Source organism: Oncorhynchus tshawytscha, linkage group LG26 (assembly GCF_018296145.1).
Source record: "Oncorhynchus tshawytscha isolate Ot180627B linkage group LG26, Otsh_v2.0, whole genome shotgun sequence".
NCBI classification, from domain to species: Eukaryota; Metazoa; Chordata; class Actinopteri; order Salmoniformes; family Salmonidae; genus Oncorhynchus; species Oncorhynchus tshawytscha.
The window spans coordinates 14375770-14400648 of NC_056454.1; the positions used below are offsets into that span (position 1 = coordinate 14375770).

At 43.2% G+C, this 24879-nt stretch overlaps 1 pseudogene; it reads left to right on the forward strand.

Moving 5' to 3' along the window:
- Positions 1 to 1114: 1114 nt before the first annotated feature.
- Positions 1115 to 24879, forward strand: part of LOC112224997 — a 100925-nt pseudogene continuing 77160 nt past the window's right edge.

The following is a 24879-nucleotide window of genomic DNA, read 5'->3' on the forward strand; positions in this document are numbered from 1 at the left end:
GTGGCTCGGGTGGTTGTTGTCCTTGATGATCTTTATGGCCTTCCTGTAACATTGGGTGGTGTAGGTGTCCTGGAGGGCAGGTAGTTTGCCCCCGGTGATGCGTTGTGCAGACCTTACTACCCTCTGGAGAGCCTTACGGTTGTGGGCGGAGCAGTTGCCGTACCAGGCGGTGATACAGCCCGCCAGGATGCTCTCGATTGTGCATCTGTAGAAGTTTGTGAGTGCTTTTGGTGACAAGCCGAATTTCTTCAGCCTCCTGAGGTTGAAGAGGCGCTGCTGCGCCTTTTTCACGATGCTGTCACGATGAATTACTATTGAAAAGGCTGAATCTGTGTTCAAGAAACCACCCCTAATTATGTGATTACTTAATATGGCTTAATATCCCACCTGTCATTGGTTAAAGACACCAAAGTCAGATAGAAAATTATATATATAAAAAAAAAAACAATTGTAATAGTAAGCTCTTTCAGTTTGATTTGTGTGGAGCCTGGGGTTGGGGTAGAGAAAAGCACCATTCAAGGTAATCCCAGGCCAATCCAATTGATGCTGAAGACATTGAAGTGTTGTTAGTGGTGTCTTGCTGGACATCGACAGGGTCCCTGTGGTGCGTGCTAATCCAGATTCCCAGTGCAATGCTACTTGTTACATGTCCCCTCGGAGATAAGCAAGCGTCATTGGTATGGGTCTTGTTTTACTATGAGACACTTTAGTCGTTTGTCTGCAGTCCAAGGCTTAATGAGTCACAGAATAACACTCCCGATGTAAGTATCGTCGTTTGGTTTGAATTTTGCTTTCTCATCGGCTGTTTTAAACCTGTTAAGTGCCTCCCTTGGCCAAATAGATGTGTCATTGGGTCGCTCAATGAGTCGTTTAGTGGTCTACTGTATAATATAATATATAGCAAGCTGTTAATATCTTTAGTATTGATATAGCGGTAATGAGAAAGTGTGTTTTGGTGAAGCATTGCATGTAGATCAGTTTGGTCAAAGCCATATGCAGGATGTTTTGAAGCTAAGCTATACTGACATGTTGCCTGTTATCTTTCCTTGATTAGCAAAGCTTCCGGACAGAGCAGAAAGTGTTGGCAGGGATACACATTTCATTTAGTTCCAACATGCGTGAACATGAATGAAGCATTTCACTTGGAGCTCTATAATTCAATGTAGGAGGTTGCTGTACGGTCTGGAGAGCCTGGCGGATCCTTTGGCTGACTGCAGGGACCATTGGTAAAGGAACCTATGGAAAGGTCTAGAGTGAACAACAGGAAGGATGGGAGTCAGGCATCAGTCAAAGCCCTGCACCCAATTCATGTAAGTTAAACGTGATTGGGAGTCCCATAGGGCGGTGCACAATTGGCCTAGCATCGTTAGGGTTTGTCCAGGGTTGGCCATCATTGTAAATAAGAATTTGTTCTTAACTGACTTGCCTAGTTAAATAACAGTCAAATGAAAATTAAATAAAAATGCAAAAGAGACACAATCAATTGATATGTCTCTTTAGAAAGTTGAGGTGCCAGTAATGTCAACCCTTACAAGTGATAACGCTAAACCAAACAAATGAATAAAGGAAATCATCTCTGTTTTTCTTGACTGTTGTTTGCCTTGTCTCATTATAAATCAAATCCTATCAAATGTATGTATATAGCCCTTCTTACATCAGCTGAAATATCAAAGTGCTGTACAGAAACCCAGCCTAAAACCCCAAAAGGTCCTCTGAGAGAGAGAAAGAAAGAAAGAAAGAGAGAATTAGAGAGAGCATACTTAAATTCACACAGGACACCGGATAAGACAGGAGAAATACTCCAGACATAACAGACTGAGCCTAGCCCCCCGACACATAAACTACTGCAGCAGAAATACTGGAGGCTGAGACAGGCAGGGTCAGGAGACACTGTGGCCCCATCCGATGATACCCCCGGACAGGGCCAAACAGGCAGGATATAACCCCACCCACTTTGCCAAAGCACAGCCCCCACACCACTACAGGGATAAGCCGAGTATAGCCCACAAAGATCTCCGCCACGGCACAGCCCAAGGGGGGGCACCAACCCAGACAGGAAGACCACGTCAGTGACTCAATCCACTCAAGTGACGCACCCCTCCTAGGGACGGCATGGAAGAGCACCAGTAAGCCAGTGACTCAGCCCCTGTAATAGGGTTAGAGGCAGAGAATCCCAGTGGAGAGAGGGGAACCGGGCAGGCAGAGACAGCAAGGGCGGTTCGTTGCTCCAGAGCCTTTCCGTTCACCTTCACACTCCTGGGCCAGACTACACTCAATCATATGACCTACTTAAGAGATGAGTCTTCTGTAAAGACTTAAAGGTTGAGACCGAGTTTGCTTCTCTCACATGGGTAGGCAGACCATTCCTTAAAAATGGAGCACTATAGGAGAAAGCCCTGCCTCCAGCTGTTTGCTTAGAAATTCTAGGGATAATTAGGAGGCCTGCGTCTTGGGGGGGGGGTCAATGTAAATAGTCTACTATATGACTATTTGATGAATTGTTCAGCAGTCTTATGGCTTGGACGTAGAAGCTGTTATGGAGCCTTTTGGTCCTAGACTTGGCACTCCGCTACCACTTGCCATGCGGAAGCTGAGAGAACAGTCTATGATTTGGGTGACTGGAGTCTTTGACGATTTTTTGGGCATTCCTCTGACACCGCCTAATATATAGGACCTGGATGGCAGGAAGCTTGGCCCCAGTGATATACTGGGCCGTACTCGCTACCCTCTGTAGCGCCTTACGGTCAGATGCCGAGCAGTTGCCATACCAGGCGGTGATACAACCAGGATGCTCTTGACCGGTTGGATGCTCCCCTGAGGAGGACAAGGTGTTGTCGTGCCCTCTTCACGACTGTCTTGGTGTGTTTGGACCATGATATTTTGTTGGTGATGTGGACCCACTCCACTACAGTACTGTTGATGTTAATGGGGGCCTGTTCGGCCCACCTTTTCCTGTAGTCCACTATCAGCTCCTTTGTCTTGCTGACATTGAGGGAGAGGTTGTTGTCCTGGCATCACACTGCCAGGTCTCTGACCTCCTCCCTATAGTCTGTCTCATCGTTGTCGGTCATCAGGCCTACCACTGTTGTGTCGTCAGCAAACTTAATGATTGTGTTGGAGTCACGCAGTCGTGGGTGAGGGGACTAAGCACGCAGATGTGTTGTTGCCTACCCTTACTACCTGGGGTCGGCCCATCAGGAAGTCCAGGATCCAGTTGCAGAGGGAGGTGTGTAGTCCCAGGGTCCTTATCTTAGTGATGAGCTTTGTGGGCGCTATGGTGTTGAACGCTGAGGTGTAGTCAATGAACAGCATTCTCACGCAGGTGTTCCTTTTGTCCAGGTGGGAAAGGGCAGTATGGAGTGCGATTGAGATTGCTTCGTCTGTGGATCTGTTGGAGCGGTATGTGAATTGGAGTGGGTCTAGTTAGGATGGTGTTGATGTGAGCCAGGACCAGCCTTTCAAGCACTTCATGGCTACTGATGTGAGTGGTACGGGGCGGTAATCATTTAGGCAGGTTACCTTCACTTCCTTGGACACAAGGACTATGGTGGTCTGCTTGAAACATGTTGGTATTACAGACTCTGTCAGGGAGAGGTTGAAAATGTCAGTGAAGACACTTGCCAGTTGCTCCGTACATGTTTTGAGTGCACACGTCCTGGTAATCCGTCTGGCCCCGCGGCTTTGTGAATGTTGACCTGTTTAAAGGTCTTGCTCACATTGGCCACCGAGAGCGTGATCACACAGTCACCAGGAACATTTGGTGCTCTCATGCATGCTTCAGTGTTGCTTGCCTCGAAGCGACTATAAAAGGCATTTAGCTCATTTGGTAGGCTCGCGTCACTGGGCAGCTCGCGGCTGGGGTTCCCTTTGTAGTCCGTAATCATTTTCAAGCCCTGCTACATCCAACGAGCATCAGAGCCGGTGTAGTAGGATTCAGTCTTAATCCTGTATTGACGCTTTGCCTGTTTGATAGATCGTCTGAGGGCATAGCGGAATTTCTTATAAGCATCCCGATTAGTGTCCCGCTCCTTGAAAGCGGCAGCTCTAGCCTTTAGCTCGATGCAGATGTTGCCTGTAATCCATGGCTTCTGGTCGGGATATGTATGTACGGTCACTGTGGGGACGACGTCGTCGATGCACTTATTGATGAAGCCGATGACTGAGGTGGTATACTCCTTCATTGAATGAATCCCAGAAGATTTTCCAGTCTGTGCTAGCAAAACAGTCCTGTAGAGTAGCATCCGTGTCATCTGACCGCTTACATATTGAGCGATTCGCTGGTACTCCAATGTACCTGTCCTTGTATTTACTGTTCCCAAGTAGATTCATTAACTGTCTCCTTTTCATCAATTTCCACCCCATTTCTACACCCACTCTCCACAGTCGTCCTTACCATCTCCCTCCGCCTTTATGTATGTCCCGACCTTAGTGATGTGCAGCCAGCTGCCAGACCTGTCTGTGGTGCTGAGGCCAGGGTGGCCTTCAGTGGCGCCATGTTTTGTTTGTGAGATTCAAGCTGAGTGCTTGCCTGTGATTGTGTCAGTGCTTCAATTCCTCTTGCGCCTCTCACTGCCCCCCTGCTGCAGCTCCCTAGCTGGGTATGAAGATGTAGCTGCTTCCCCGCTCATCCCTCTTCTTGATTAGACTGCTGACAGTATCGTTCACGTATCCAGGAAGAGGAATTCTGCCTCTGTGACACTTTTTCTTCACTTCCACTGAGATTTAAACTGATATAGAAGATACTTCATTGGTACTTCTAACCAAGAGTTAGTTTCCCTGTGTTTAATGGTTCCGGGCTCTGATTGAGGGTGTTTTAGTTCCCTTAAATTTTATTTCAACATCCTTTTTTAGAAATGTAAGTATTTGTTGACACTTTGTTTTGTCTTTTGGCGTGTTGGTGTTCAGTCGACTGATGTTCATGTGTCCTCCTTGTCGAAGGATGTTGATGAGGAGATTGAGGCTGAGTACAACATCCTGAGGACCCTGTCCAACCACCCCAACGTGGTCAAGTTCTATGGCATGTTCTACAAGCCAGACGGCCTCTGGATGGTTCTAGAAGTGAGATCGCCTGGGTTTTTCTGTCTCGCTTCTGTCTCGCCCAGCTTTATAATCCAGTCATATATTATATACTGTATCTACTGTACAACATGCAGTTAATCATTTAAGGGCTCATACAGTAGCACTTTGTCATTTGAGGCAATATAACCCAGTGGTGTGAGCTTGTCAAACAAGACAGTGTCTGATTGTGCTCAGTATAGGTAGCTGCACTTTATCGCCTTTGTTACATTTCCACCAATATGATCAACACAGTCTTACAGTAGACTACAGCCCATCTTTGTTGTCTGTTTGAGCAGTAGAAAGATCACAAACGGTAGATTTACTTTAAAGAGCTGAGAGGAGGTCACCCTCCTACACTGGGGGAAAAATCTCAAGTTTAAAAGCTCTGGAAGGAGTTGTGACTCCAGTCTAATTGTATGTGTGGGAGGGATGGCTCTTGTAATTAATCATAATCTAGAGTGGTGAGTATTCTCTCACACACACACACACACACACACACACACACACACACACACACACACACACACACACACACACACACACACACAGCTGTGCAACGGGGGCTCAGTCACAGATCTCATCAAAGGCCTGCTCATGCGAAGCCAACAGCTGCTGGAGCCCGTTATCACACATATTTTATACGGTGCCCTCTTGGTGAGATGGCCAAGTGCAAAATGCCTACTGACAGCAGGGTGTGGCATCCACACACAGTGGGCAGGGGATTGACTCAGGAGGTGGCATGGTGTGGGAGTAATACGCATGGCGGTAGACAGCTTTATTATTAACAAACAATTATTAATGGCATTACTGACGCTTATTAAGCCCCTCCCGCCTGCCAGGGTCTCCAGCATTTACACAACAGCCAGATTATCCATTGTGACATCAAAGGAAACAACATGCTTCTGACCACCGAGGGAGGAGTCAAAGCTTGTTGACTTTGGTAATGGCTGTGTATTCCTGTTGTGGGGGCACTTCACTTCTGTCTGGGCCTTCATTTAAAGGTCCAATGCAGCCTTTTTTATATCTCAATATCAAATAATTTATGGGATTGTTTTAAATTAAAATGTTCAAAAATAAACTAAAATATCTTCTTAGCAAAGAACAATTTCTCAAGTAAGACTTTTGCTAGGAATGTCTGGAAGTGGTCAGCGTGGGAAGCGGTAAACTGAGAACTAGCAGAGAGGTTTGGAAATCTCTTTCTTATTGGTTTATTAACTAATTTAGTACCTGGTGATGTCATCAGGCAGGCTAAAACTCCATCCCACCAAAACATTTCTGAGGGTCTTTTCAAAACAACTCTTACACTTAAAGCGCATTATCATAATTTTCACAATTTCACATTATTATTCCAACCTCATAGTGTGGAAATATACACTCACCAGCCAGTTTAATAGGTACACCCATCTGGTACCGGCGGACCCCCTTTTGCCTCCAGAACAGACTGAATTCTTTGGGGTATTCTATAAGGTGTCAGAAATTCCACAAGGATGTTGGTCCATGCTGACACAATGGCATCACGAGATACTGGATCCAGTGTGCCTGGCACCGATGATAATACCACTCTCAAAGTCGCTTCACTCGTTTTGACCGTTCTAACATTTAATCGAACAGTAACTGAATGCCTCAATCCCTGTCTACCTGCTTTATATAGAAAAAGCGATCCATTTTTGTGAAACAGGGTGGTGTACATAAACTGGCCGGTGAGTGTATATAAAACACAGCACTATCACATTTTTGAACACATTGGGCCTTTAACAGATAACTCATCATTGATAGTTCACGGTTAATCCATTTTTAAAATTTGTCCACATAAAAGCCTGTGATATTATTGGTAAATACAAACATATGGGCATCAATGCTGTGATGCGGTACTCTTTCCATGTCTTTGTTACCGACCCTATGTAACATCTTTGTATTTCATGGACCATAGCTTAACCTAAGGCTATTATTGCCAATTTAAATTGCATTATTTGATCCTTTGCGTATAAAAAAGAAAGCTGCTCTGGCAAATGACTTAGAGTTGCCCCAGGCATGTTTATGTCCTCTGTGTGCTGAGAATGAAGTGGAATCCTGCTGATAAAAATCTGTCCCACTTAATTAGAAATGATTATGGTGGTATGGCAGGTTAACACATCAAGTGATATGCCATATCGCTATTGATTGATTCACACACTTTCCCTCTGGTTATGTAATTCACATTCATGTAATATCCACACAAATATAGAGTACCAGTCAAAAGTTTGGACACACCTACTCATTCAAAAGTTTTTCTTTATTTGTACTATTTTCAACATTGTAGAATAATAGTGAAGACATCAAAACTATTAAATAACAAATATGGAATCATGTAGTAAACAAAACAGTATTAAACAAATATTTTAGATTCTTTAAAGTAGCCACCGTTTGCCTTGATGACAGCTTTGCACACTCTTGGCATTCTCTCAACCAGCTTCATGAGGAATGCTTTTCCAACAGTCTTGAAGGAGTTCCCACATATGCTGAGCACTTGTTGGCTGCTTTTCCTTCACTCTGCGGTCCAACTCATCCCAAACCATCTCAATTTGGTTGAGGTCGGGTGATTGTGAAGGCCATGTAATCTGATTAAATGTTTTGATGTCCCCACAAAGTCTCTGAAGCTGGAGTCTTTTATCTCCCTCTCTAACTTTAAGCATAAGTTGTCAGAGAAGCTTACCGATCACTGTACCTGTACACAGCCAATCTGTAAATAGCACACCTGACTACCTCATCCCCATATTATTACTTACTGGGGTGCAGAAGAGCAAGAGGGTATCTCTACTTGCACATCATCATCTGCACATATATCACTCCAGTATTAATGCTAAGTTGTAATTATTTTCACCTTTATGGCCAATTTATTGCCTACCTCCCTACTCTTCTACATTTGCACACACTGTACATAGATTCTATTTTTATTTTATTTTGTGTTATTAACTGTATGTTTGTTTATGTGTAACTCTGTGTTTTTGTCGCACTGCTATGCTTTATCTTGGCCAGGTCGCAGTTGTAAATGAGAACTTGTTCTCAACTGGCCTACCTGGTTAAATAAAGGTGAAATAAAAAATAAAACATGCAGCACCATCATTCTCCTTCTTGGTCAAATAGCCCTTACACAGCCTGGAAGTGTATTTGGGGTCATTGTCGTGTTGACAAACAAATGACTGTTGAAAAAACTGCTTTTTTGGGAAGTATTTCTCTTGACCTCTGAAACAGAATCCCCCAACAGAAGCTAGCCAGCTAACTAGTAGTCAGCTAACCACTGCTAGTGGTCATCAGCTACCTTTAGCTCGGAAAGCTTTTGCCAGTTTGTACAACGCGATTCAAACTAGAGCATACCGAACCTATTTTCTCTCCATATCCCCGGATTCCGCAAGCACTGAACCCACCTGGGTAGCTAGCTGCAATCCGAGTGACTACTCCTGGCTAATGTCTCTGTCCCGAAGCAAGCACCAATTAGCCTGGAGCTAGCCCATGCTAGGCCCATCTCCCAGCTAGCTGAAGAGGTCCATCAGCCACTCCTTGGCTACAATACTTATTTTGCCAAATGGCCTGGACCCCTTTTACTGCCGGTACAGGGGACGGAACCCCGCCGATCCTTCATGACTGGACTACCAACGTAATCTGCTCGAGGGGGTTACTCAACTGGCTCCTACTTCGCGACGTCCCCAGAATGCCCGCCTGCTAGCCGCGACCCGCTAGCTGTCTAGAGCATATTGGACTGTTAGCTAATAGGTCCATCGGCCACTTTCTCGGGCCACTATTCCTATTTTGCCAATCGGCCTGGGCCCCTTTTACCTACACGAAGCCCTGCTTATCCATCACGACTGGTGGACTACCGACGTAATCTGCCCAAGGGTTTTTTTTCTCCAACAGGCCCCTCCGTCGTGACGTCCCCTGAGTGCCCATCTGCTAGCCTGCTACCCGCAGCCCGCTAGCTGTCTAGAGCATATTGGACTGTTAGCTGAATAGATCCATTTGCTAATTGGACTGGACCCCTCTGCTACACGGAACCCTACTAATCCATCACGACTGGTCTATTGACAGAACCGCACAAGAAGGCTCCTCCATCGCGACCTCCCTCTAAGGCCCTTCTGCTAGCTTGCTAGCCCCGGCCTGCTAGCTGTCTGAATCGCCATGTCTCCAGCCAGCCCAACCACTCACTGGACCCCAATGATCACTCGGCTACACATGCCTCTCCCTAATGTCAATATGCCTTGTCCATTACTGTTCTGGTTAGTGATTATTGTTTTATTTCACTGTAGAGCCTCTAGGCATGCTCAATATGCCTTAACCAACCAAAAAGTTCCACCTCCCACATATGCGATGACATCACCTGGAGACAATATCTCTCTCATCGTCACTCAATGCCTAGGTTTACCTCCAATGTACTCACATCCTACCACACCTTTGTCTGTACATTATGCATTGAATCAATTCTAGCGCGGCCAGAAACCTGATCCTTTTACTCTCTGTTACGAACGTACTAGACGACCAGTTCTTATAGCCTTTAGCCGTACCCTTATCCTACTCCTCCTCTGTTCCTCTGGTGATGTAGAGGTTAATCCAGGACCTGCAGTGCCTAGTTCCACTTCTATTCCCCAGGTGATCTCATTTGTTGATTCTGTAACCGTAAGAGCCTTGGTTTCATGCATGTTAACATTAGAAGCCTCCTCCCTAAATTTGTTTTATTCACTGCTTTAGCACACTCTGCCAACCTGGATGTCTTAGCCGTGTCTGAATCCTGGCTTAGGAAGGCCACCAAAAAAACCTGACATTTTCATCCCTAACTGCCAAAGGGGGCGGAGTTGCAATCTACTGCAGAGATAGTCTGCAGAGTTCTGTCTTACTATCAAGGTCTGTACCCAAACAATTCGAGCTTCTACTTATAAAAATCCACCTTTCCAGAAACAAGTCTCTCACCGTTACCGCTTGCTATAGACCACTCTCTGCCGCCAGCTGTGCCCTGGGCACCATATGTAAATTGATTGCCACCCATCTATCTTCAGAGCTCGTGCTGCTAAGTGACCTAAACTGGGACATGCTTAACACCCCTTCCATCCTACAATCTAAGCTTGAGGCCCTCAATCTCACACAAATTATCAATGAACCTACCTGGTACAACCCCAAATCTGTAAACACGGGGCACCCTCATAGATATCATCCTAACCAACTTGCCTCCAAAAACACCTCTGCTGCTGTTTTCAACCAAGATCTCAGCGATCACCGCCTCATTGCCTGCATCCATAATGGGTCTGCGGTCAAACGACCACCCCTCATCACTGTCAAACACACCCTAAAACACTTCAGCAAGCAGGCCTTTCTAATCAACCTGGCCGGGGTATCCTGGAATGATATTGACCTTATCCCGTCAGTAGAGGATGGGTTATTCTTTAACTTATTGGCGCACCCATCCAGTTAGCGGGATCATTTTCATCAACATCCGTTGAATTGCAGAGCGCCAAATTCAAATTACAGTGGGGCAAAAAAGTATTTAGTCAGCCACCAATTGTGCAAGTTCTCCCACTTAAAAAGATGAGAGGCCTGTAATTTTCAACATAGGTACACTTCAACTATGACAGATAAAATGAGAAAAAAAATCCAGAAAATCACATTGTAGGATTTTTTTATGAATTTATTTGCAAATTATGGTGGAAAATAAGTATTTGGTCAATAACAAAAGTTTCTCAATACTTTGTTATATACCCTTTGTTGGCAATGACAGAGGTCAAACGTTTTCTGTAAGTCTTCACAAGGTTTTCACACACTGTTGCTGGTATTTTGGCCCATTCCTCCATGCAGATCTCCTCTAGAGCAGTGATGTTTTGGGGCTGTTGCTGGGCAACATGGACTTTCAGCTCCCTCCAAAGATTTTCTATGGGGTTGAGATCTGGAGACTGGCTAGGCCATTCCAGGACATTGAAATGCTTCTTACGAAGCCACTCCTTCGTTGCCCGGGTGGTGTGTTTGGGATCATTGTCATTCAATGCCCTTGCTGATGGAAGGAGGTTTTCACTCAAAATCTCATGATACATGGCCCCATTCAATCTTTCCTTTACACGGATCAGTCGTCCTGGTCCCTTTGCAGAAAAACAGCCCCAAAGCATGATGTTTCCACCCCATGCTTCACAGGTAGGTATGGTGTTCTTTGGATGCAGCTCAGCATTCTTTGTCCTCCAAACACGACGAGTTGAGTTTTTACCAAAAAGTTATATTTTGGCTTCATCTGACCATATGACATTCTCCCAATCTTTTTCTGGATCATCCAAATGCTCTCTAGCAAACTTCAGATGGGCCTGGACATGAACTGGCTTAAGCAGGGGGACACGTCTGGCACTGCAGGATTTGAGTCCCTGGCGGCGTAGTGTGTTACTGATGGTAGGCTTTGTTACTTTGGTCCCAGCTCTCTGCAGGTCATTCACTAGGTCCCCCCGTGTGGTTCTGGGATTTTTGCTCACCGTTCTTGTGATCATTTTGACCCCACGGGGTGAGATCTTGCGTGGAGCCCCAGATCGAGGGAGATTATCAGTGGTCTTGTATGTCTTCCATTTCCTAATAATTGCTCCCACAGTTGAGTTCTTCAAACCAAGCTGCTTACCTATTGCAGATTCAGTCTTCCCAGCCTGGTGCAGGTCTACAATTTTGTTTCTGGTGTCCTTTGACAGCTCTTTTGGTCTTGGCCATAGTGGAGTTTGGAGTGTGACTGTTTGGAGTTGTGGACAGGTGTCTTTTATACTGATAACAAGTTCAAACAGGTGCCATTAATACAGGTAATGAGTGGAGGACAGAGGAGCCTCTTAAAGAAGAAGTTACAGGTCTGTGAGAGCCAGAAATCTTGCTTGTTTGTAGGTGACCAAATACTTATTTTCCACCATAATTTGCAAATAAATTCATTAAAAATCCTACAAAGTGATTTACCAGATTTTTTTCGCCTCATTTTGTCTATCATACTTGAAGTGTACCTATGATGAAAATTACAGGCCCCTCATCTTTTTAAGTGGGAGAACTTGCACAATTGGTGGCTGACTAAATACTTTTTTGCCCCACTGTAAATTCCTAAAATGATTTCATTTTCATGAAATCACAAGTGCAATATAGCAAAACACAGCTAGCTTATTGTTAATCCACCTGGCGTGTCAGATTTCAAAAAAGCTATCCAAGCATTTATGTTAGGACACCTCTCTCAGCAGACAAAACATTACAAACACCTAGCAGCAAAGTAGATTGGTCAGGAAAGTCAGAAAAGCAATAAAATTAATTGCTTACCTTTGATCTTCGGATGTTTGCACTCACGAGACTCCGAGTTACACAATAAATGTTCCTTTTGTTTGATAAAGATTATTTTTATTTCCAAAAACCTCCATTTGGTTGGCGTGTTTTGTTCAGAAATCCACATGACGAGCAAACGAAAATTCCAAATAGTATCTGTAAAGTTCGCAGAAACATGTCAAACGTTTTTTTAATCAATCCTCAGGATTACAATAAACAATCGATAATATTTCAACCGGACCGTAGCTTTTTCAATAGGAGAGAGAGAGAGAGAAAATGTCTGCTCGAAGCTGTTACGCATGCAAAACTCTGCTGGCACCCAGCCATCCACTGACGCGATATGATCGTTCTCGCTCATTTTTCAGAATAAAAGCCTGAAACTATGTCTAAAGACTGTTCACACCATGTGGAAGCCATAGGGAAATGAATCTGGTTGATATCTCTTTAAATTTAGGTAAGGCATGCAATGGAACAGGGAGATTCGTTTCTCTTAGGCACTTCCTTGTTGGATTTTCCTCAGGTTTTCACCTACAATATCAGTTCTGTTATACTCACAGACAATATTTTGGAAACTTTGGAGTGTTTTCTATCCTAATCGGACAATTATGTGCATATTCTAGATTCTGGGCCTGAGAAATAGGCAGTTTAATTTGGGTACGTTTTTCCTCCAAATATCAAATTACTGCCCCCTACACTCAACAGGTTAAAAGTTCCTTACTCACCATCTTAAATAATCATGCTCCAATAAAACATGTTAGAACCAGGAACAGATATAGCCCTTGGTTCACTCCAGACCTGACTGGCCTTGACCAGCACAAAAACAACATCCTGTGGCGTACTGCATTTGCATCGAATAGCCCCTGTGATATGCAACTTTTCAGGGAAGTTAGGAACCAATATACACAGGCATTTAGGAAAGCTAAGGCTAGCTTTTTCAAACAGAAATGTGCATCCTGTAGCACAAACTCAAAGTTCTGGGACACTGTAAAGTCCATGGAGAAAAAGAGCACCTCCTCCCAGCTGCCCACTGCACTGAGGCTAGGAAACACTGTCACCACCGATAAATCCACGATAATTGATCATTTCAATAAGCATTTTTCTATGGCTGGCCATGCTTTCCACCTGGCTACCCCTACACCGGTCAACTGGGGTAGGCACCCCCCACAGCAACTCAACCAATCCTCCCCCATTTCTCCTTCACCCAAATCCAGATAGCTGATGTTCTGAAAGAGCTGCAAAATCTGGACCCCTACAAATCAGCCAGGCTAGACAATCTGGACCCTCTCTTTCTAAGATTATCTGCCGAAATCCCTATTACTAGCCTGTTCAACATCTCTTTTGTATCACATGAGATTGTCAAAGATTGGAAAGCTGCCGCGATCATCCCCCTCTTCAAAGAGGGAGACACTCTAGACCCAAACTGCTACAGACCTACATCTATCCTACTCTGCCTTTCTAAGGTCTTCGGAAGCCAAGTTAACAAACAGATTACCGACCATTTCGAATCCCACCGTACCTTCTCCGTTATGCAATCTGGTTTCAGAGCTGGTCATGGGTGCACCTCAGCCACGCTCAAGGTCCTAAATGATATCATAACTGCCATCCAATAAGAGACATTACTGTGCAGCCATATTCATCGACCTGGCCAAGGCTTTTGACTCTGTCAATCACCACATTCTTATCGGCAGACTCTACAGCCTTGGTTTCTCAAATGACTGCCTCGCCTGGTTCACCAACTACTTCTCTGATAAAGTTCAGTGTGTCAAATCGGAGGGCCTGTTGTCTGGACCTCTGGCAATCTCTATGGGGGTGCCACAGGGTTCAATTTTCGGGCCGACTCTCTTCTCTGTATACATCAATGATGTCGGTCTTGCTGCTGGTGATTCTCTGATCCACCTCTACGCAGATGACACCATTCTGTATACTTCTGGCCCTTCTTTGAACACTGTGTTAACTAACCTCCAGACGAGCTCCAATGCCACACAACTGCTCTTAAATTCAAGTAAAAATAAATTCTTGCTCTTCAACCGATCACTGCCCACACCTGCCTGCTCATCCAGCATCACTACTCTGGACGGTTCTGACTTAGAATATGTGGACAACAACAAATACCTAGGTGTCTGGTTAGACTGTAAACTCTCCTTCCAGACTCACATTAAGCATTTCCAATCCACAATTTGTTGTATTTATTATGGATAAATGAATAAACAATATCCCCATTTTAAATAGAATTGTAACTAAGTAAACTTATACTCTGTTTTATAAGTGATTAACAATATGAGTTCATAAGAAGGGATTGTGTGAGACGGACAAGGAGTAATAAAAAGTTAATGAACACCATTCCAACTAGGAATAAAACTAATGGGTTGTGGACTATGAAAACAGATAAGGTCATTAGCCTATAGTTGACCCTACAGAAACTTAGCTCTGGGGTTTTTAGATAAGGCAGTGAGTGCATTCATAGGTTTTCTGTTAATTAAAACTGTCAGTTCAGTGGTGATCGATAATGTTGAGGGGTCAAAAGTTATCTGGGAGTGTGTTAGTAAGTTAGAATGAACTTTTCACCTTACTTTGTCCCGGTCGAGAGGAGGGGATTCTGTTAAAGCAATGAAATGACGTCATGATCTGTATATAAACTGCTGCACGTGATTAAGTGGTAGCGCGCTCCGAGAATAAATTCTATTACCTATTATTGAAAGACTGGTCTGCGTCTATTTTATGCTAACAAGAAATCTTACAAATTCTCATAAAATAGATTAAGGGCTTTCAATTGATGAAAGCACATTGGCATAATTAAATTACAGTAACACAATTAAATCTAGAATCGGCTTCCTATTTCGCAACAAAGCATCCTTCACTCATGCTGCCAAACATACCCTCGTAAAACTGACCATCCTACCGATCCTCGACTTCGGCAATGTCATTTACAAAATAGCCTCCAACACTCTACTCAACAAATTGGATGCAGTCTATCACAGTGCCATCTGTTTTGTCACCAAAGCCCCATATACTACCCACCATTGTGACCTGTACTCTCTCGTTGGCTGGCCCTCGCTTCATACTCGTCGCCAAACCCACGGGCTCCAGGTAATCTACAAGTCTGCTAGGTAAAGCCCCACCTTAACTTCTTGCGTCGAGCCATCCCGGATCCAGGATCGTGAATACAGCCTCAAGCTCATTACCATAACGCAACGTTAACTATTCATGAAAATCGCAAATGAAATGAAATTAATATGCTAGCTCTCAAGCTTAGCCTTTTGTTAACAACACTGTCATCTTAGATTTTCAAAATATGCTTCTCAACCATAGCAAAACAAGCATTTGTGTAACAGCTAGCGCAGCTAGCGTAGCATTTAGCGTTAGCATCAGCAGGCAACATTTTCACAAAAAACAGAAAATCATTCAAATAAAATCATTACCTTTGAAGACCTTCAGATGTTTTCAATGAGGAGACTCAGTTAGATAGCAAATGCTCAGTTTTTCCTGAAAGATTATTTGTTTAGGAGAAATTGCTCCGTTTGGTGCGTCACGATTGGCTACCATAAAAAAACAAAAATTCAGTCTTCAAAACGCCGAACTTTTTTCCAAATTAACTCCATAATATCGACTGAAACATGGTAAACGTTGTTTAGAATCAATCCTCAAGGTGTTTTTCACATATCTCTTCATGATATATCGTTCGTTGAAAGCCTCCTCTCAATCACTGGATGACTGCGTGCAGCTTGTAGATTACGCACCAATTTAGACAAAGGACACCGGGCGGACCCCTGGTAAATGTAGTCTCTTATGGCCAATCTTCCAATGATATGCCTACAAATACGTCACAATGCTGCAGACACCTTGGAGAAACGATAGAAAGGGCAGGCTCATTCGCGGCGCATTCACAGCCATCTAAGGAGACAATGGAAAACAGAGCTTCAAAAATTCTGCCCATTTCCTGGTTGAAGTTTCATCTTGGTTTCGCCTGTAGCATGAGTTCTGTGGCACTCACAGATAATATCTTTGCAGTTTTGGAAACCTTAGAGTGTTTTCTTTCCAAGGCTGCCAATTATATGCATAGTCGAGCATCTTTTCGTGACAAAATATTGCGCTTAAAACGGGCACGTTTTTTATCCATAAATTAAAAGAGCGCCCCCTATATCCAAGAAGTTATCTCTCCCCGTAGCACGCGCTCCAGCAGGTATATCTCACTAGTCACCCCCCAAAGCCAATTCCTACATTGTGTCCGCCTTTCCTTCCAGTTCTCTGCTGCCAATGGCTGGAACGAACTGCAAAAATCGCTGAAGCTGAAGACTCATATCTCCCTCACTAACTTTAAGCACCAGCTGTCAGAGCAGCTCAAAGATCACTGCACCTGCACATACGTAGCCCATCCAACTACATCATCTCCATACTGTATTTATTTATTTATTTATCTTGCTCCTTTGCAACCCAGTATCTCTACTTGCACATTCATCTTCTACACATCACTCCAGTGTTTAATTGGTATATTGTAATTACTTCAGCACCATAGCCTATTTATTGCCTTACCTCCCTTATCTTACCTCATTTGCACACACTGTGTATAGATTTGTTCTACTGTATTATTGACTGTATGTTTGTTTATTCTGTGTTGTTGTATGTGTCAAACTGATGGCCAGGTCGCAGTTGTAAATGAGAACTTGTTCTCAACTAGCCTACCTGGTTAAATAAAGGTTAAATAAAAATAAATAATAAATTAATAAGCGCAAACCAGATGGATCGGCGTATCGCTGCAGAATGCTGTGGTAGCCATGCTGGTTAAGTGTGCCTTGACTTCTAAATAAATCACTGACAGTGTCAACAGCAAAGCACCCCCACACAATCACACCTCCTCCATGCTTCACGGTGGGAACCACACATACAGAGATCATCTGTTCACCTACTCTGCGTCACACAAAGACACGGCAGTTGGAACCAAAAATCAAAGATTTGGGCTCATCATACCAAAGGACAGATTTCCACCGGTCTAATGTCCATTGCTCATGTTTCTTGGCCCAAGCAAGTCTATTATTCTTATTGGTGTCCTTTAGTAGTGGTTTCTTTGCAGCAATTCGACTATGAAGGCCTCATTCACGCAGTCTCCTCTTAACAGTTGATGTTGAGATGTGTGTTACTTGAACTCTGTGAATCATTTATTTGGGCTGCAAGTTCTGGTAGTCTGGTAACTCTAATGAATGTATCCTCTGCAACAAAGCTAACTCTAGGTCTTCCTTTCCTGTGGCGTTCCCCATGAGAGCCAGTTTCATCATAGCTCTTGATGGTTTTTGGCGACTGCACTTGAAGAAACTTTCAGTTCTTGAAATTTTCCTGATTGTCTGACTTTCATGTCTTAAAGTAATGGACTGTTGTTTCTCTTTGCTTATTAGAGCTGTTCTTGCCATAATATGGACTTGGTCTTTTACCAAAAAGTGCTAGCTTCTGTATACCACCCCTACCTTGTCATAACACAACTGATTGCCTCAAACACATTAAGAAGGAAAGAAATTACACAAATGAATTTTTAACAAGGCACACCTGTTAATTGAAATGCATTCCAGGTGACTACCTCATGAAGCTGGATGAGAGAATGCCAAGAGTGTGCAAAGCTGTCATCAAGGCAAGGATGGCTACTTTGAAGAATCTCAAATACAAAATCTATTTTGATTTGTTTAACACTTTTTTGGTTACTACATGATTCCATGTGTGTTATTTCATAGTTTTGATGTCTTTACTATTATTCTACAATGTAGAAAATAGTAAAAATAAAGAAAAAGCCTTGAATGAGTAGGTGTGTCCAAACTTTTGACTGGTACTGTACATGACAATATTAAAGCATATTAAACAACTGTGAATATGCCATTATAACAGGTCATGTGATATAATACATCAAATCTTTTGCATCAAACATTGATTCACTGAGGATGTTGTGTTTTATATTAAATCACCTAAATTCTATCCAGGTGTCTCTGCTCAGCTGACGAGGGCACATTTGCGAAGAAACACCTTCGTTGGCATTCCCTTTTGAATGGCACCTGAGGTTAGCCTTTTTTACATGACCCACTAAACCCCTTTTACTTGCGGTTGCATGAGAACACAAAGACTTTGCACAGAAATATCATACACGATGACACCATTGAGTTGTATTCCATGTGCTATGTGGACTGTAGAGAGTGATAGACGAGTGTGTACTCACCTGATGAATGACTTTAACTGTAACCTTTTTAAATTAACATTACAATGTGTATTTTAAACACAGACCATTTTAAAATGACTTGATCTTCTAATGCATTGTTGTTTCATGTTACTTCCGCTTCAGAATCAATGAAAGCTTTTTGGTGCCCATACGAAGTTACTACCTCACTATTGCTAATACACCTGCTTATGTCATGTTTGTCCTGCCTGTGTCATCCCAGGTCATCGCCTGTGAGCAGCCCACTGTGACGTGTGGTCACTTGGCATCACAGCCATAGAGCTGGCTGATGGAGACCCCCAGTTGTCTGAGATGCACCCCATCAAAGCCCTCTTCAAGATCCCACGGTAAGGCACTAGAGGGCTCCATCTGCACACAGCTGGCTGGGACAGATCAGGCACACAGCTGCATATACTTTCATAAAAAGCCTTTGATTTTTGTCTGGAGGAAAAAGGCAAACTGAATTTAGAAGTGGATCATCGCAGAGCCCTTTCTCTGAAAATAATAAAATGCCAAATATGCCAAGAAATTGTAAAGATTCTTAATGTTATTTTGTGTGCTCATGAAATGCAGGATAGACCTGGTAGAAATGCATTAAGTTAGGAAAATAATTAGTGTGCTTCAATGTGTGTTTCCAAGCTAAAACGCTAGATTGTAAATGCAATTGAAAATTCCAGAATGATAAACTGAACAGAAACTTAATCAAGAGTAAATGGAACAATATTTGGCCTTACCCTTAAAACTGTTATTTAATCAGAAAAATCTCTAACGTAAACACAATTTCTAATGAATAATTACTTGAAAGCTTTGATACTACAATTGACTGACCTTTTGCTATCGGCACAGTCGCACAATTATCTCCCACTTTGGTGAGGATGAGCCCTTTTGATTGCAATTTGCATTGGTGATTAGCTCCATTCACATTGAGATGAGGCTGTCACCAGCCACCCATCACAATGTTATCTCCACCCCACCAAACCTGATGAGAAACAAGCATGCGTCGGTCGTGTCGCAGGAGTTCTGGTAGCCACAACAGCAGTTTATCACACCAAACTCAAGGGAACGTAAAACAGGTCACAACAATTAAAGGCGCAGAGAAAGCTCTCCTGGTCAAACGAACGCTCCCAAATCCCAGAGCCTGGAATAACACTCCGCCGGGTCTGGGATGGGGCATGCATTCAGTCATCTGAGTTGATAGGATGGAATCATTTCAGTGGGATGCTCCTAAATTCTGTGTAGTGCTGAAATGGTGATTGGCCTGTTTTTGGTAGAAAGATGAAAACGGCAGACAACACCTTAAAGAGATGAAGCTATTGACAGTCCCAGAGCAGGTTTTTGCATTTTGTGTTAAGGATGTTAATTTCCCATAGATACCATTCACTACAGGTCATGATAATCAAAGAAAGGACATGTACATTTCTCTCCCCTTTTTATTCACCTTTTTTCTGAAATAGTTTGACTTTCTGAGTGATTTGGAATATGAAGAGTTACACGTGTGCAGCGACCTACCTTTGTTGAGACTGGGGTTTCTTTTTCTAAATAAAAATAGATACTTGGCCCTGGCCCATAAATCTTTTGAATTGGGACCTTTGGCTGGGCAGCTCCAGGATAAATCAAAGTGTGAGCACACTGAACCATGAAATGATTCTGTTCAAATATATTTCTCCATCAATGCAGCACGGCGGTCAGAATTATAAGGGGAGGTTGCCTGACATTGTCTGTCGTATGTGGATTCTATTTGAAACAGAAGACTTGTGTCACGAAATTGTGTATCGGCGTGCTGCACTTTTATGCTGCACATTGATGAGCACAGAAATGATAATGATACACTATAAATGACCTTAATGATTGTAAAGAGGTAGATTTAATGATTTGGGGTGTTGTTTCCTACGAGTGTTTCACATGTTTCAGGAGCTCTTTAAATTGACTATCTCTATAAGCCGTAATCAGAGCGGCTTCTCCTGATAAGCATTGTCCTTGGGAATAACAGGTTTCATAAAAATCTCACTTGTACTCAAACATGCTAGATTTTCTTATGACATTAGATCGTATGTCCTTACACACGTCCCTGTATTTCCATTTCACAGTCCAGTCAATGGGACAGTATATTAATCTACTGTGTAAATCCCAAGATTATTCCTAGGAGGAGGGCATACCATTCCAAACATGGTCACCATTTGGTATAAGCATGAAGAAAAGCACATTGGATGTGTCTATGAAATATGGTAATAACTGCATATTCAGTGACACTGTCTAAATCTAATTGATGCATCTCTTTCTGGCTCCATCTATTTCCTGTGGTTTTGTGATGTCGCTGGCAGTATGTAATCCTTGGGTTGAGATCTGAGAGGGTTCTGGTTGTTTTGGCTGGCTGAGGTCTATGCCCCTCAGTGTACTGCAGCATCTCCTCCACGTCGTACAGCAGATGGAGTTGCCTGAGGGTGTGGACTGTGCAGATAAAACAACAGCACCATTAATGTAGCCAGGCCTCTGGGGGCAGGGACACTGGGGCTGAACACAGGCAGGACTACTGCAAGCCATGTGATAGAGCTGTGGATTGGCGGTGGGAACTTGCGCAGATGGTATCCCTTTCACAGCGACCAGTGTGAAGTGCTGAAAGGAGTTCAGATCGCTGTCAGGGAGGCTGCTCTGCTCCTCCACTCCATTTATACCTGCTGCTTGGTCCTCCTGTCCACAGATAGCATCAGATACAAGGAATTGTATTGATTCCAGCACTATTGTAAATCAGCATTACAGATGTAGGATCTTAATTAGAGCCAGTTTGCTACAGAAGGAGCAACAGGAAATGTGAATTATTCTGTGGATTATAATTAATGGACATTTTTGTAGGGGTTGATACATTTTTCAAAAGGGAAATGACAAACTTCAGATGTCTGTTTAAACCTCAAATACACTATAAGTTTGACATTTCCTGCAATGCAGGAAAGGTCTGATGCAACAGGGTGATCAAATTAAGATCCTACATCTGTAACAGTAAACTAAGGCGGGCCCAGAATTCATTCAGTTGCAGATAGACCTCCAAGAGCCAAGCACAGATCCTCCACTACGGAAACAGATTATATGCCCATTTTAAAATGGGCTGGATGTAATTTTGCCTGCTATATAGTATGTAATATATGTGGGGCCCGTGGTTATTATGAATGTGGGTAATGGAGCATATAAAAGGGTAAAGCTGTAAAACGGTTAACTGCAGAATTAATTATGGATACTTGAGACGATGCTCTCAGATATTCAATATGTGGGAAGGTTAATTGCTTGAGCCAATATTCTCCATGCTGTATTAGCCAAACCCTGACAAAAGTCCTGTGTAAAGTCATAGGGAGAAGGTTGTGAAGGTTAACGGTAATTGGCAAAGAAGTCCAAAGCTGTGTTGATCCACCCAGATCCCAGTGGATATTAGCAATATATATAACTGGGCTTTGTGTCTGTCGGAAGGGAGACGAGAACTGAGGAAGATGATGGGAGTAAATGATGGCTTGTCAGAGGCAACAAAGGCAAATTAAATCATAGGGCAAGTGAGCGGAATTCCAAGCAGTGTTCTGGTGAGAGGTAATACACCAGCCAAAAGCCACAGGTGATGTAAAGGCTACAGAGCAGAACAGTCATGGGTGAAAGACATCAATACAATGTTTACTGTTTTCTTTTACCGATACTCTTCATCCATTTTCAGGGCTCAGATTGTGAAATTGACACCTGACTATCAGCCACAGAAAGCAGGCTTTGGTTCAATGTTCAATGTGAACAGAATACTTAGCAGAATGTAAACAGTGATTCTTGTGTTGTGATCTTGACATTAAAGAATACCTGCACTGATATTTACTAAATCCTGTGTGGCTTATTCAGTAGAGCATGGTACTTGGAATGCCAAGGTTTGTGGTTTTGATTCCCGCTGCTTGGGCCACCCATATGAAAGTGGTATGCATGCCTAACTATGGTGTACATATGCATTCAGCCCATGTAACATTTTGGTGATTTGAATGAAAGGCTGGGATTAGGGTTGAGGTTAAGATGTATTCTTGCTCTTCTACAAACAGTGAGACTTTTTGATTGAGAAGTTAGTTTCAATGTTAACTCACAGCTTCTGGCACAGACGTTTCACATGTTGGGCATTTTGGAATGTATGTGGCAGATAATTACTATTGACTACATGCCAGCTGGCCGATCCATCGTAGATTGATGGTGTCTATGAATGTTGCTGATCTTGTACTGTACTCGTCCCATGTTTGTATCTCTCTTCTGTAGGTCTTTTAAGCATCAGGAATAGTTTTTCAAAGGAGGCTGAAAAAATTTGGCATGGGCCCTTAGATCTTCAAAAAGTTCTACAGCTGCACCATCGAGAGCATCTTGACTGGCTGCATCACCGCTTGGTATGGCAAACGCTCCGCCCTCGACCGCAAAGCACTACAGAGGGTGGTGCAGAAAGCCCAGTACATCACAGCCATCCAGGACCTCTATATAGGTGGTGTCAGAGAAAGGCTTGTAAAATTGCCAAAGACTCCAGCCACCCAAGCCATAAATTGTTCACTCTGCTACCGTCCGGCAAACAGTACAGGAGCATCGGCTCTCGGTCCAACAGGCTCTGAGACAGCTTCTACCCCCAAGCCATAAGACTCGTAAATAGTAATTTAATAGTTACCTGGACTATCTGCACTGACCCTACTATGAACACTCACTAGACAATATACACTGAGGGATATGGGAGTCCCATAGGGCGGCGCATAATTGGCCCAGCGTTGACTGGGTTTGGCCGGGGTAGGCTGTTATTGTAAATAATAATTTGTTCTTAACTGACTTGCCTAGTTAAATAAAGGTTAAATAAAAAAAATAAAAAAGTGGATTTGACATCAAGGAAAGAGTAGGTGTTCCTAATGTTTTGTACACTCAATGTACATACTGTACACACACATACACACACACTTTTACACTCATAATTTGCAGCTGCTACTCTGTTCTTTATGTTACTCGTATTATTATTCATCCTGATGCCTAGTCATTTTACCCTGCCTTCATGTACATGCAGTGCCTCCGGAAAGTATTGACCACTTGACTTTTTCCACATTTTGTTATGTTACAGCTTTATTCTAAAATTGATTAAATAAATATAAATCCTCAGGAATCTACACACAATTCCCCATAATAACAAAGTGAAAACAGGTTTCTAGACATTTTAGCAAATGTATAAAAAGAAAATAACTGAAATACCTTATTTGCATAAGTATTCAGACCCTTTGCTATGAGACTCGAAATTGAGCTCAGGTGAATCCTGTCTCCATTGATCATCCTTGACATGTTTCTACAACTTGATTGGAGTCCACCTGTGGTAAATTCAATTGATGAGACATGATTTGGAAAGGCACACACCTGTCTATATAAGGTCCCACAGTTGACAGTGCATGTCAGAGCAAAAACCAACCCTTGAGGTCGAAGGAATTGTCCATAGAACTCCGAGACAGGATTGTGTCGAGGCACAGATCTGAGGAAGGGTACCAAAAAATGTCTGCAGCATTGAAGGTCCCCAAGAACACAGTGGCCTCCATCATTCTTAAATGGAAGAAGTTTGAAACCAAGACTCTTCCTAGAGGACAACCATCTCGGCAGCACTCCATCAATCAGGATTTTATGCTTGAGTGGCCAGACGGCAGACACTCCTCAGTAAAAGGCACACGACAGCACGCTTGGAGTTTGCCAAAAGGCACATAAAGACTCCAAGACCATGAGTAACAAGATTCTCTGGTCTGATGAAACCAAGATTGAACTATTTGGCCTGAATGCCAAACGTCACATCTGGAGGAAACCTGGCACCATCCCTACAATGAAGCATCATGCTGTGAGGATGTTTTTCAGCGGCAGGGACTGGGAGACTAGTCAAGATCGAGGCAAAGATGAAGGGATCAAAGTACAGAGAGATCCATGATGACAATCTGCTCCAGAGTGCTCAGGACCACAGACTGGGGCGAAGGTTCACCTTCCAACAGGACAATGACCCTAAGCACATAGCCATGATAATGCAGGAGTGACTACGGGACAAGTCTCTGAATGTCCTTGAGTAGCTGATGTATTGAACATCTCTGGAGAGTCCTGAAAATAGCTGTGCAGCAACACTCCCCATCCAACCTTTACAGAGCTTGAGAGGATCTGCAGAGAATGGGAGACGCTCCCCAAATACAGGTGTACCAAGCTTGTAGCATCATACCCAAGAAGACTCAAGGCTGTAATCAATTACCAAAGGTGCTTCAACAAAGTACTGCGTAAAGTGTCTGAATACTTATGTGAATGTAACATTTCAGTTTTTTTTATATAAATTAGCAAAAATGTATAAAAACCTG